Consider the following 14,903-nt stretch of genomic DNA (forward strand, 5'->3'; position numbering starts at 1 on the left):
TATTAAATGGAAAATTCCAGAAATAAACAATTCATAAGTTCTAAATTCCATGCTCTTCTGAGTAGCATTATAAAATCTCATGCCATCTTGCTCCATCCTACCTGGGATCCGCAACCATCTACACAGTCTCCTCCTGACATCCAACCATCAACATCATCATGGCTCAGTGATCCAAAAACATCCAAAGATATATTGTCAGAAGGTCAATAGTAGCCCAACACCATGTCACAATGCCTATGTAATTCATCTCATTTTTTCTTATCACATAGGCATTTTATCATTCCACATCATCACAAGAAGAAGAAGAGTATCATACAATAAGACATTTTGCTAGAGAGAGATCACATTCACATAACATTTATCACAGTATACTGTTATAATTGTTCTATTTTATTATTATTATTGTTAATCTCTTACTGTGCCTAATTTATAAATTAAACTTTATTATAGGTATCTATGTATAGAAAGAAATGTAGCATATACAGGGTTTGATATTATCCATGGTTTTAGACATCCACTGGGGATCTTAAAATGCATCCCCCTTGGATAATAGGGGACTACTATATAAGACCTGAAATTGAAAAACTCTTAGAAGAAAACATAGGAAAAAAGTTCCTTGACATAGGCCATGGCAATAAATTTTTTGGATACGATACCAAAATCACAGGCAACAAAAAGAAAAATAAGTGGGACTACAACCAACTAAAAGCTTGTGCACAGCAAAGGAAATAATTGACAAAATGGAAAGCTAACCTATGGAATAGGAGAAAATATATTCAAACCATACATCTAATAATGGGTTAATATCCAAAATATATAATAAACTTATACAACTCAACAGCAAACAAACAAAATAATTCAATATAAAAATGAGCAAAGGACCCAAGTAGACTTTTTCCCAAAGAAGACATCAAATGGCTAACACATACATGAAAAGGTGCTCAATGTCACTAATCATCAGGGAAATGCAAATCAAAACCACAATGAGTTATCACCTCACATCTGTTAGTATGGCTCTTATAAAAAAGACAAAGGTAAGTGTTGCCAAGGATGTGAAGAAAAGGGAAACTTTTTGCACTGTTGATGTGAATGTAAATTGGTACAGCCTTTATGGAAAACAGTATGAAGTTTGCTCAAAAATTTTTAAATGACACTATCGTTTGATCCAGTAATCCCACTTGTGGGTGTATTTCTGAAGAAAATGAAATCAGTATCTCAAAGAGATATCTGCACTCCCATGTTCACTGAAGCATCGTTCACAATAGCCAAGAGATAGGCAACCCAAGTGTCCATCAATGGATGAATGGATAAAGAAGATGTAGTGTGAACAGAAAGAGTGAGAATGGAATATTATTCAGCCATGATAAAGAAGGAAATCTTGCCATTTGCAACACAATGGATGAACCAAGAGGACATCATGCTAAGCAAAATAAGCCAGATAGAAAAAGACAAACATTCTATGATCTCACTTATATGTGTAATCCAAAAAAAAAAGAAGGTCAAACTCATAGAAATGGAGAGTAGAGAATAAAATGGTGGTTACCAGGGGCTAGAGGTTGGGGAAGAGGCTGCTCAGAGGGTCCAATCCTTCAGTTATAAGAGGAATAAGTTCTAGGGATCTAATGTACAGCATGGTGATTATAGTTAATAATAATACATACTTAAAATTGCTAAAAGAGCAGATATTAAGTGTTCTCAACACACACACACACAAAAGGGTGGAAGTAACTATGTGAGATGATGGATGTGATAATTAACCTGATTGTGATAAGCATTTCACAAAATTTATGTATGTTAAATCATCACATTGTACACTTGAAAGTATATAATTTTATTTGTCAATTATACCTCAATAAAGCTGAGAGGAAAAATGAATGTTTTGAAAGGCTCTCAAATAATCATCTTGCCCATTTATTCCCTAGGGTCCTAGGATTATAAGGATTCATGCACTGAATTTAGAGCATCACAGACCCAGGAGGAACCTCAGAGATGGTCAATCAATCCAGGACCTTTGTCTTAAAAGGACAGAATGCCAAGTTCCAGGGACAGGGGACAGACTTAACCAAGTCAAAACCAAAATTGTCATCAGTCACAGCTGCCACCTTTCCAGTCCTCAAACAGAGCCCCACACACCCTAGGGCTTCAGCATACCCTACTCCTGTATTAGTTGCTAGGACTGCCAAAACAAAATACCACCCACTGGGTGGCTTAAGCAACAGAAATCTGTCTCACAGTTCTGGGGGCTATAAGTCCAATATCAAGGTGTTGGCAGTGTTGATTTCTTGAGGCCTCTCTCCTTGGCTTGCAAGTGACTGTCTCACATGATCTGTGAGCCTGCACCCCTGGTATCTTTTTGTGTATCATAATTTTCTCTTCTTAGAATAACACCTATCACATTGGATTAGTGTTCATTCTAATGGCCTCATTTTAACTTACCCCTTTAAAGTCTCTATGTCCAAATCCAGTCACATGCTGAGGTACTGGGGTCTAGGCCTTCAACATATGAATCAGAGAGAGGGACACAAATCAGCCCATAATGACTTCCTATGTCAGGAATGCTTTTCCCGTTCACTAACTCCTAATCATCTTCTGGATTCCAACTTAAATATTACTTCCTTAAAGAAGCCCATCCTGACAGCCTCCTCACTCTCCAACGACAAGCTCTAGCCCCTTTTAAGGCACATTTTTGGTACCCTTTTACTTCTACTTGTCATTACTGTTACCAAAGAAATACCTGTGTAATTAGCTGATTAGCTTTTTGCCTTCCTCCATGAGACTTTCATCTTCCACAGGGCGGGGATCTGGCTGGTCCTAGTCACTGCCGCATCCTTAGAGCTTAGCCAGGCCCTGGCACAGGTAGCAACCCAGCAAATGTTTGCTGAATAAACAAGTAAATGAATACGGCTTTAAGGAAGTAATTAAAATCACAGAACCCTCTTTGGCATTATTATTTTCAAACTATTCCTATGTTTTCTCACTTTTGCTCATAATGCTGTAAAATCCTCCTCGTGCCCCAAAGCCGAACTCAAACAGCACCCCCTCTTCATTCTCCTTACCCAAAGCACAATCAATTCTTTCTTCCTCAGAAATCCTGTAGCACGTTATTCATGCAATTGGTCTCATGCTTAACCATGGCTTATTAAGGGTAGGCTGTTAACAGGCTTATCCCCCAAACACACTGCCTGAGCTATGATAGCCTTGAAGATAAGGACAGAGTTTCATTTACCTCTAAATCCCCGGCACACAGCATAATGCCTTGCATAATGAAGAGCTGATGCTTTTTAGTAAGGAAGACATGACTACAGCCCAACTAGAATGGATGGAGTCAGTAGGGAAGGCTGTGCAGTCTTCATGATTCCAGAATCACGAGGGAGGCCCTTGGTTGCTCTGCCACCCTTCAGGCTTCAGTGGGTCTGGGTGAGGCTCTGCTCCCTGCATTTCCCAGAAACAGCTTGTGGAATGGGCTCTAGAGTAGGAAGGACTCGAAGTGTCCAAACACATCAAGTCTCTGAGACCATTTTCCTAAAAAGGGAAAAAAAAAACCAAGAGAAGAAGAAATCAAGCTTGTGAACCCTCTGAAATTTAATTTAAATTCTGACAAGCATTGGCACTGGTTCTTTGGCAGGGTTACACAGACTGGAGCACAAACAACTGAACCAGCCTGGAGAGCAGGGAGGGGGCAGGGACCCAGCTAGTCCAATTCCATGTAGTTTCCTATGGCTCAGACTCCTCATCTATGAAAATGGAGTAATTACATCTGCATCATACTTCACAGCAGCATGGTGAGATGCAGATGAGACATCATAAGGAGAGAGCTCTTAGAAGGTTAGCGAGCTTTTCCAGGTGTGGAGGTCCTGGTTTAGCTTCAGAGTAGTTGATGAACGAAGACAAGAAAATCAGGTTTCCATATAGAAGGACATATCCAGGTTTGACTGGCAGTGATACCCACCCCACCAAGAGCTACCTGATGCAGTAGAGTATTCGGAGGTTTGCAGAGAGCCTGGTTATTATAAAACTTGAGGATCCATCCTTCCAATTCTCTGTCTCCAAACGTGCAGGTACCTCTGCCTCTGATTACCTTCACCTCCTAATGAAAAGCATTCTGTCCTATACCGCTCCCCTTATCTCAACTTACAGATAGAGATGGGGACAGCATGCCACTTGGTTAAATTCATGGCTTCTGGGGTCACTCAGGCCAGAGTTCAAATCCCAGATCTGCTGTGTACAAGCTCTGTGATCTACAGAAAGTATCTGATTTTCAGTCACCTCTTCTTAATATGATAAAATTAATAGTAGATACCTGGTCAGATTGCCAGAAAGCTTAAATCAGATGCTGCAAGCCCTGGGAGCTGCACAGGGTCTGACAAGTAGTAAGTGCTCAAGAAACAAGAGTCCTGTTGTAATATTGTAACCTCAGCTAGGGTCAAATGTTTTCTCTCCTTCCAGATTTGTTTTTATCAGTCCATTATATCTTCTCCATTCCTCCTCCTTGCACCTTCTTTCTCAACCCAGAATGAACCCAATTCAGCCTGTGAATGACATTTCTTATTGAATCTCCTGTCCTGAGCACTGAGCAACTTGTGCAATAGATACATTTCTCAGACCATCTGAAGCTAAAGGATGATAAAAACAAATTCCCCTCCCTCTTAGAGTAGGGGTACCTGACAGTGAAGGAACTTCATTATAGACACCCCAAGTACCAGCAGATGCCTACTTTTCTCTTCCGTCCACACCCAAGCAAACCCAGATGCTTTTCCTTTGTAAACCATGCTCAGAAAATGCATAGTCAGGATGTAGGAGCTTTTAGCTCATAGTTCTCAACAAATTCCCAACTGAAGATTCTTTTATTTTTCTTAGGTAAGCAGCGTAGCTATTAGCTGCAGGATATGTAAAGGGCATGGAGAGTTACTGAAGCATTGAGTTGAGAAGTGCAAATGTCAAAGGCAAAAAGAAGACTGTAAATATAGTCACAGACTTGAAAGTACAGGCAGCAAAAACAGGTGTAGGATAAAATGTCCTTGGAAAATAGCTAAGATGCTGATTCAGAGTGTGGTCATTGACAATGGGCATTGGTACCTATAAGTCTCTTCCCGTATCCTGGCACATGGGAGGAGCTCAACAAAAACTAATTGAATGGGGCCTCCCTGGTGGCGCAGTGGTTGAGAGTCCGCCTGCCGATGCAGGGGATACGGGTTCGTGCCCCGGTCTGGGAGGATCCCATATGCCGCGGAGCGGCTGGGCCCGTGAGCCATGGCCTCTGGGCCTGCGCGTCCGGAGCCTGTGCTCCGCAGCGGGAGAGGCCACAACAGTGAGAGGCCCGCGTACCGCAAAAAGAAAAAAAAAAAAAAAAACTAATTGAATGAATGAATGAATGGTAGACAAAATGCATATTTATTTTAATGATATAACTGGAATGGTGAAGCTGAAAGAGTTTAAAAGTTATGTTCTCACCTCAAGCTCTTTCTTTCATGATATATGAATTCTACGTCATTCCCCTTTTTTACTATTTTATCAAATGCCTCTCTGCTTCTAGTTAGCATGACTATCAGGATGTCTGGCTCAAGACAATGCACTAATAAGGTCTGGAGTTTTGTACACTTTATGCTGTAATGACCTCAGAATGCCTCACTCCCCTACAAGAGCATAACCAGTCTCAAATGCTAGAAGACGATCTAGGCTCCCATTTCTCTATTCATCTCCACCCCCTTGTAACTGTGACATGTGTTCAGATACACCATACTATTGTATTTCTATATAAAATCACCCCAGTCTCAGGTTTTATTCCATTAAACCTCTTCACCCATCTCACCTTGTTCTGCTCTTTCATATCTATGGGCTCTACCTATAAAGCCTCTTTCTTCCTGGTCCTCATATACTCACATATTGAGTGTACTGAGTACACTCCACATACCGATCTCTACTGAGTGTCAACATGACTCAGGCTTCCACACCATCAATGCTTGTCCCGAGTGTACTGCTCCTAGAAACTGCCTCTTCTTGAAGCTGTCAATGATGTTTCAATGACTAAATGCGCTTTACTGATTATGAACAAAAAAGGCAATATTTTCTTCCACGCTTGTCAATTAACAATACTATCTTTTTATTAGGAATCCCTGAATATTGCAAACCATTGTAGAGGCAGTTGAAAAGTGAAACTGCTCAGACCCAATAAAGGGCTGACTTGTCTGCCGATGTGAGATGAAGTTTTTCTGGCTAGATGATGTTCTCTCTTGCTCACTCTCTCTCTCTGTCTCTCTCTGTAGGATGAGATAAGATCATAGGATTTTTTAAATTTTAATGTATCTTCCTCTAGCAGTGATAGATAGGTTCTTTGCCTGTCACACTGTGTAAATTTATGGTCATCTTGGCTATGATCCTTAAAAGGAAATGTGGTACAATGGAATACTACACAGAACAAAATAGAATAAACTAGTGCTACATGCAACATGCATGAATCTCACAGAAATAATATTAAACAAAACAAACCGGAAACAAAGGAATACACACTCATGATTCCATGGTTACAAAGCTTAAGGACAGGCAAAACAAATATATAGTGATAGAAGTTAGAATACGGTTACCTCTGAAGAGGTTATTGGCTAAAAGGGGGCACAATGGAGCTTTCTGGGGGTGCTGGAAATGTTCTGTATCTTGATCTTGATGGTGGTTACACAGATGTATACATATGGAAACATTTACCAGATTGTTCACAGAAGATTTATATGCTTAACTATATACATGTTATGCCTCAATTAAGAAATTAAAAACAAAAATTTGCAACACAGATGCTTGATAATTAAATCACAGGGACACCACAAAATGAGACATCTCCAAGATAAAATCCAGAATTTAGCTTTCAGATTTGTCTTCCAGGTGGAAAGGGTGCTTACTTCGGATAACTACCATATACTGTGGTTATTAGCCAAAATGGATGTACTGACTGTCCCTTATGGAATTAATTCTGGGGAGATTACTAAGCCTTATAAAGTAGCTCTTCTTCCTTCTCAAAACAATCACAGTGCATTGCTGACAACATTCTCAGGGAAAACTGCATCAGGAACAAGTGACATTAGAGGCATCTTAATTCACATTTCCACTCACAGAACACTATTTCTAACTTTGATTTATTTCAAACTCAAAGAAATGTTTTGTTTTGTTTTTTTAAATAACAAGAACTTATATTTCTGGTAATGTCGAACCAATCTGAAAAAGAATCCATCTGGAAAAACTGCATTAGCTGTAAAAATGACATTTCAATATTCAGAATGCAGTTGGCTCAAGAGGAAGATTCCCTCTGTGGCCACATGTAGGCTGTGTAGTTTTCAAACTTCAGCCTTTTGGAACTTCTGAAATCCATTTAGTCTGGAAATTACTAGGGTCTAGTTCAATAAAAAAATAAGCCTAGGGGGCTTCCCTGGTGGCACAGTGGTTGGGAGTCCACCTGCCGATGCAGGGGACATGGGTTCGTGCCCCGGTCCGGGAAGATCCCACATGCCGCAGAGCGGCTGGGCCCGTGAGCCATGGCTACTGATCCTGCGCGTCCGGAGCCTGTGCTCCGCAACGGGAGAGGCCACAACAGTGAGAGGCCCGTGTACCGCAAAAAAAAAAAAAAAAAAAAGCCATCATAGGAAAAAAATCAATTTTGGAAGGCTTTACATAGCTCTCAGTGTTGAAATCTGAAAGTTCACCTTCCATGAAAGGCAGCAGCTACCGTAGGAGGACATTCCCAGGCACCCCTCTTGGATAGCTGTGCCTACGTGGGCAGCTGTTCTCAGAGGTCATGTCGTTTAGCACACTGGGACATGGACTACTTAGTACCTTGTTTTCCATAATATTCGGTCCAATTCAAGTGACACTTTCCTTTAGTACTCACCATGGTGTGGTGGGAAGAGTACTGCAGGCTTCAGCTCAAATCTCATCTCTACCACATATTACTATCTGTGCCCTACAATTCAACATTGCTTCCTCATTTATAAAAAGTGCTGATATTCATACTTTTTTCAAAATTTCTGTGAACATCAGTGATTAAGGTAGAGTCTGTCTCTTGGAAAGTATTCAATAATTTCTAGCTAGTGATATTATTACACAAACAGGCATAATGAACTGTAGCAACCTCTGAGTATTGTTGATAGAAATAAGGATGAGTGGGTACTAATCTTTCAGTCAGATGGGCCACATTCAACAACTATCATTCATTGAGTATGACCTAAAAACCACTGTAGAGGTCACAAAGGCGATTCACTCAAACTCCCATGAGGAACCCACAGCCAAGGGGATGAGAAAGACGTGGTGTTAGCTATACCTAGTACAATGCCTGGCACATAAACATGCTCAACTATATTTACTGAATGACTTCCTCTATCATTCTTCTATTTGCTCTTTAATCTATTTCTGCTCTAATCTTACTTGCTGCTTTGAGTTATATTGCTCTTCATTTCCTAGTTTCTTAAGATGAAAGTTTAGGTTACTAATTTGATATCTATATCCTTTTTAAAAAATACAGTCATCAACAGCTATACATTTCCCATAAATACTGCTTTAACTGCAGCCTGTAAGTTTTGGTATGTTGTGTTTTCATTTTCGTTCATCTCAAACTATATTCTGATTTCCTTTATTCTCAGACTGGATAACTCAACTGACCTAGAGTCATTCTAAATATTTGGTATTGAGGACTTAGCATCATTAGTTCCGGAGATTTTCAAGAAAAGTGTAGGTAACTTATCTCTGAAGTCTTACCCACCTCAAGTTTTTCAAGTCCTTTTTTCAGTGATGTTTTGTTTTCCAGTCACATCTTTTACAATACCTCATTATACAAGGAAAATAAAATTTGCCTTGAGTGCAGCTTTATAAAGACTAACACATTACCCATTAGTTGCAAAGAACAGAGCTTTTGCAAGTTTGCAGGAAAATATTTGCCAACGCTCACTTCCATTTTTCTTGCTGTTTCTCCTGCTAGAAGATCCATGTCCATCTCTCTGCACATCTCAATGGCTTTATTACCACCCTGGCAACTGTGCTCAGAGAGCAGCTTACTGGTTCCCACCGGCCCTTTAATCCAGTAGGCTGTTTACTCTCTCTTATTTCTTAGTAATCAGATTGTCAAACAAGAACTGACTTACCCTGTGCTCTTCAGCCTCCTTCCCAAAAACCTTCCTTCATTTTAGCATCAATCGAGTGCTGCTTCTGTGTGCTCTGTATTCCGTTATTCTCATTACTAGTAGCTTTGTGGATCATGAGACTTGGGCCACTCTTACCCAACATCCTTTGAATTAATTTTTAAAAAAGCATTTTCCAGATGACTGTATTTGCATCTCTCTGATGATAAATATCTCCAGCAGAGATGACCTGAAGGGGTCCTATTTTTGTACCAACCCATTGCGTGAAGCACTCAAGCACTGTGCTTGCAATTACTGAGCAGTTACAACCTATTACTGCAGAGTTATTTTGTTCTGTAAATTCTATGGGAGGATAGTAATCAGAGAAAATAGAAGAAAGGAAGAGGCAGGGTATGAGTTGGGAGAAACATTTTTTAAATACTCAAAGAACTGTATAAGAAATACAAATAAATTTTGCCTTTGAAATGTAGTTTATAAGAACTGAAGACAAAATTTTCTTTGTCCTTTAGAAAAGAAACATGCACATTTATATACTAACCAAACACTGATCAAATCTAAAGGGAATCCTCCCACAACTACTATAACAAATCTGAAGAGAAAGAAAAGCCTAATGTGCTTATAAGGAAAGATCATTAAAAATATATACATATATATGTTAAAGAAAGATCAAAAGATAAGCTCTTGATATGACCCTAACATTAATAAGGTCTCCCTCCTATTTTATCTGACGCCAAATTACTTTCTCACTAAGTAAAGGATTTTTGCAATAAATTTTTCCCTCCTTAGGGAACAAAGTTCAGCTACCACTGACATCTTGAAAGTTCTCTCTGCTCTGTAAACCAATGGTAAACACCTTGGCTTTTGTAGATCCCAGGCAACATTGTGACCAGGGCTTAGTAACAGTCACTTCCATCATAAACTTATAAATCTGTACCAAAAAAAAGCATGAGGAGAAGATACTTTCCTGCAGGATATATAAAGATAGTACTGAATGGTATGCTCATATGTTACAGTGCTAGAAAAGCCAGACCATGACTACAGATGGTTTAGCATCCTCGAAAAGGCCGCTCTTTACTCCTTACAAAATAGAGCTCTTAAACATTCCATTCACATTTGATACCCTCTGTATGTCTCAGAAAATGTACATCTGGGTTTTCTCCAGCCAAACATTTATAGTAGGAGCATAGTGACAGAAACAGTTCCTCCAACATTCTTATACTCATCATGCAGTGGACAAGTCCACCAGCAACCATGTTAAGTAGTTTGGAGCTTTCCTCACCTTTTAAATCAGTGTACAGAAAAGTGTTTTAGGCCAACTTCCACAGATTGAACATTACTTCTATTTTTTAAATTAAACCTTATTTTGAAATAATTGTAGATTCACATGCAGTTGAGAGATCCTGTCTACACTTTACCCACATCTTGCCAAGTCAGGGTATGGACATTGATCCAGTCAAGCTAGGGAATATTTCCATCACCACAAGGATCCCTCATATTGCCCTTTTGGAACCACACTCACCTCCTTGCTCCCTACTTTCCCTGACCCCTGACTTCTTCTATTTTGATACTTATATAGCCTTGTATTCACTCATCCATTCACTCAATCATTTATTAAGTGAACGAATATTTATTGAACCTTTACATGCCAAGTACTGAAGATACAATAATGTGCAAAAATCAGATGTGATTGAAATTCACAATCTAGTAGGTGAGGCAGATACTAACCAAACAAGTCTTCAAATAAATGTAAAGTTTAAAAATGTGATAAATGCCACAGTTAGGCAGTAAGTACTACGAAGCCATTACAGTGAGATTTAATGGGGAGGAGGACAGAGTAAGCTTCCCAGAGGAAGCAAGGACTAGGCTGATTATTTGAAGATGAGTTGAAGTAACTGAACGAAAAGGTTGTACTGAGCATTCCAGGCAGAAGGAATAGATGCAAAGGAGAGCAGGCCCAGGATAACTACAACACAGCCTTCTCACCAGATTTCCACACTTTAAGTATTCCTCTCACTCCCACTTTTTAATATCATAGTGGAGAATTTTGTGGAAATTATAGCAGAATCTTAGAACAGGGGCACAGAGAGCAAAAGTAAGACAGCAAAGCCCATTAAAGAAATTATTACCAATCTCTGTGTAGGGTCTAATTTGTGAGACCAAGCCACTGTCCATCGAATATGTTCCTGCCTCTTCTAGAAGAGAATTTCCAGTAGAGCGAACCCTGGTGCTTACTATTGAGAAGTTGTCTTTCACAGTCTGAGTTTCGCCTGAATTTAATGGGGGAGATTTAATATTTAAGAAATGTCAAGTGCCTTAAACAACATAATGGCTTTTGACCCTACAGTCCCGTAAGAATATGTCCTAAGGAAAAAGCCAGAAATATAAAAGAAAATTTATACATAACCTTTTTTTTTTTTTTTTCTTTTTGCGGTATGCGGGCCTCTCACTGCCGTGGCCTCTCCCGCTGCGGAGCACAGGCTCCGGACGCGCAGGCCCAGCGGCCACGGCCCACGGGCCCAGCCGCTCCGCGGCACATGGGATCCTCCCAGACCGGGGCACGAACCCGCACCCCCCGCATCGGCAGGCGGACTCCCAACCACTGCGCCACCAGGGAGGCCCTATACATAACCTTTTTCATTCCATTGTTATTTACTAGATTAAAAACAAGATAGTATCCATGATAATGTCAAACAACAGGGCACTGATTAAATGATTATGGAATATGCATATGACATAGTATCACTGCAGCATTTCACAGTTATATTTCCAAAGATTTTATAATAGCATTGAAAAATACTCCTGATCTAAGTTTAAGCAAAACAAGCCAAACAACAAAAATCATGATAAAAATCTGTATACATGTATAATTCCAGTAACACTAAAGAGAAGAAAAAAGAGCCAGCCAATGACAGAATGACAGTGGTTATTTCTAGGTGGTGGGGTCTTAAATAATTTTTATTTTCTTGTTTAGACTTTTATTTATTTGTGCATTTATTTATTTGATATTCGGAAAACAATCCATAGACTATTACATATTTTTAAAAGCCAGCAATATGACAGGTGGAAGGAATCATAACAGGGCTTTTAGCTTCACTTCTGACTTAACTAAATTTGTGATTTTAGAATAGCCTCATAGTCTTGGCTTCCTCACTCAGACGGAGAAATTGCCCTGGCTTTCTCACAGAAGTGGGAATAAAGAAAGGAATTACAAGTAAGAATCTTCCATATAATAAAAATGTGAAGCTTCAAAAGCAGCATCAATGACAGCATACAGATCGCTAAGTGTCACAAGGTACAAAAATTAAGTGACTTTCCAAGAATCCTGCCTCAGATTCTTTGGCATCTGAAATGAAAAACTAGAGGAAGCATAGAAATGCAGTAGGTAAATAAATAATGTATCACTGTAGTCATTTTAAGGCTGACATTCCTTCACAGTTGGCAATAATGATCTCTGATCCCTCTATGTATCCTTGAACTTTCTGTCCCGTGTGGAGGCTCTGTTCGATGATTTAATTTATTCACATTTTGGTTTTAAAGCATCCCCTTAGTAAATTTTCAAGATTCTCAGGCAGGTGGGTAGAACGTTCCTTTTTTTTTTAAGATGACTATTTAACAGCTCAAACATGTTTCCAGCTGAATTCAAAACTTCATTTGTGCTACAGAACCATGGCATGCATACCTCATTTAATAGGATAGCTAGATGCTATAGATTTCTGAAGGAAACGGGTTTAAAGAATTTCACTATATATGCTTAGAAGCCATAAAAGTTCCCAGTCTGCTGCTATCATTTTTATAGTGATACGGCTATTAGTCCTGCTCTTCTGAGGAGTACCAGCTGCACATATCAATACTTCTACTTGCAGCCGATCTAGTTGCTGGTGTAAAAGAGCCCACTGAAAGCACATGTGGTATCTGTAAGCACAACTCTGTGGTTAGGGAGAAGTGCATCCCAGATGAATGTGTGTTCATCTCCCATGATTCAGTGGTAGCCCTGAAACAGCAATCTTCCCCCTGAACTGGGGGAAGAACCAGCTTCAATCTGATCTCAAACATGATACTAAATAAGCAGACCGACCTCTTGAAATAAATGGAATTCCTCATAAGAAGAGCACAGGGGACAAGCACAGGACTTGAGGTGCCCCTGTTTCATAGCTGTGGGACCCTCAGTGAGTCATTAACTCCTCTGGGCTTCTAATCCTTGATCTCAAAACAGGAAATGACACACTTCAAAAGTTTGTCATGTAGATAAATGAAATACAGAACATGAAAGCAATCTGTTAATTCACAAGCACTAATCAGATAACAAGAGGTTGGACAAGGCCAGGGAAAGATGATTATTTTAGAATCAGAAGAGTTTATGCCTTATTAGTTCTTTATAAAATGATGAGCTTGGGGGTTCCTGCTGTTATATATTGAAAATGATCACAAATCTTTACAGTTTTTCCCATCAAGAGACGGAGTCTATTTCTCTACTCCTTAAGTATAGATCAGTCTTGTGACTTGCTTCGACCAACAAAATATGGCTGAGGTGATACTGTGGGACTTCTGAGCCTACTGTCCTCATAGCTTCCATCCTCACCGTCTTGTAACCCAGCATCCACAAGAAGAAGCTCAAGCTGGCCACCTGGCCTCCTGGAGGATGAGACCATGAGGTGAGAGAGAACCAGCCTTCCCAGCCATCCCCGGTGTCCTAGCTAAAGTCCCCAAGTGACACCAAGTGGAGCAGGAACACGCCACCCCAGCTGAGCCTGATTTCTGAACCTGATTTCTGAATCACAGACGAACAGACAAAGATTGTCATTCTAAACTCTTAGGTTTCAGAGTGGCTTGTTATGCAACAAAAGCTACCTGATCCATCTTTCACGTCTCCTCTCTGACAAGAGTGGACTCTGATGTAAACATCTCATCAAGAACAGCCTGTAAGAACTCAGTAATTTCTACTGGTTTTTGTCAAGATGATTAACAGTCCATTGGAGGAGGAAAAGCAGCTGAGGAAGTTCAGTCAAATTTGAGAGAAATAAAATTTGTTTCTGAGCACAGAAACATCTCTTGTGTCTGGAGGTCAGCTCTGACAATCTTATCATTTCAGAATACAAGAGAAAACTCCTTTTATAGGAGGAAAGATGATGCCACAAAGCCCATGTGCTGAGATGCATTTTACTCACAACCAAAGCCTTCACTCTGCTTTACACTTAGTTCTAACCAGCTTGACATTATGGTTTCAAAGCTGATAGAAAATTAGAAGAGTGATACAGTGTGCAGACACATTTAGTGGTGAGAAATGAGAGAAAACTACTCAAAATCAAGGAAATGGGGAGGGGGAGAACACTAAAAATTACAGAGGCACTCAAGTAGCACGGCAATTAGTACAGAGGCAAACATCTCCAGGGGGCCCAAGAAATGGGCACTGAGGGCACCGCTGCATTAGAGCTTGATACAGAAATGTAAAACATATCAGTAAATTTTAGAAAAGGTTTTCAACCAAAGAGCAGAAACTCAGTTTGGATGCGTAGCTGGATGAGGTTTCAATGAGCTGATCAGCGCAGCCCACACTTTCCTGCAGGGTCCAGCCAGCGTGAGCTGCTCCGGAGACACTGCGTGAGTTCAACCCTGCTGCTCATGCTGCCCACAGCTGGCTCCCTGGCTTACTTGTTTATGGGAGTCTTTTGTTTCTTTCTTCTTCTCTGGGGAATGTTCCCTTAAGCCTGGAAGCCTTCTGGAGAAGGACTAGAAGCAATGGAAATGGTGTTTGTAGAAAGGCCAAAATCAAAAATCCCTTTTCAGATG

General features: G+C 40.1%; 1 protein-coding gene across 5 annotated transcripts in view; it reads right to left on the reverse strand.

The window, feature by feature from the left end:
• LOC309805790 (uncharacterized protein) overlaps window positions 1–14,903 on the reverse strand; it is a 460,110-nt gene that overhangs the window by 103,322 nt on the left and 341,885 nt on the right. For 4 of the 5 annotated variants that reach the window (XR_014294304.1, XR_014294305.1, XR_014294306.1 and 1 more), the window contains 2 exons: window positions 3,227–3,522; window positions 2,735–2,878 (listed from right to left, as the gene is read on the reverse strand). The exons of the other annotated variant lie outside the window; for it this stretch is intronic. The gene's annotated coding sequence lies outside the window, so the exon portion shown is untranslated. The remainder of the gene's footprint in view (window positions 1–2,734; window positions 2,879–3,226; window positions 3,523–14,903) is intronic. 5 annotated transcript variants of the gene reach the window in all.

Source organism: Mesoplodon mirus (assembly GCF_964341445.2).
Source record: "Mesoplodon mirus genome assembly, chromosome: 5".
In the NCBI taxonomy this organism is placed as follows: Eukaryota; Metazoa; Chordata; class Mammalia; order Artiodactyla; family Ziphiidae; genus Mesoplodon; species Mesoplodon mirus.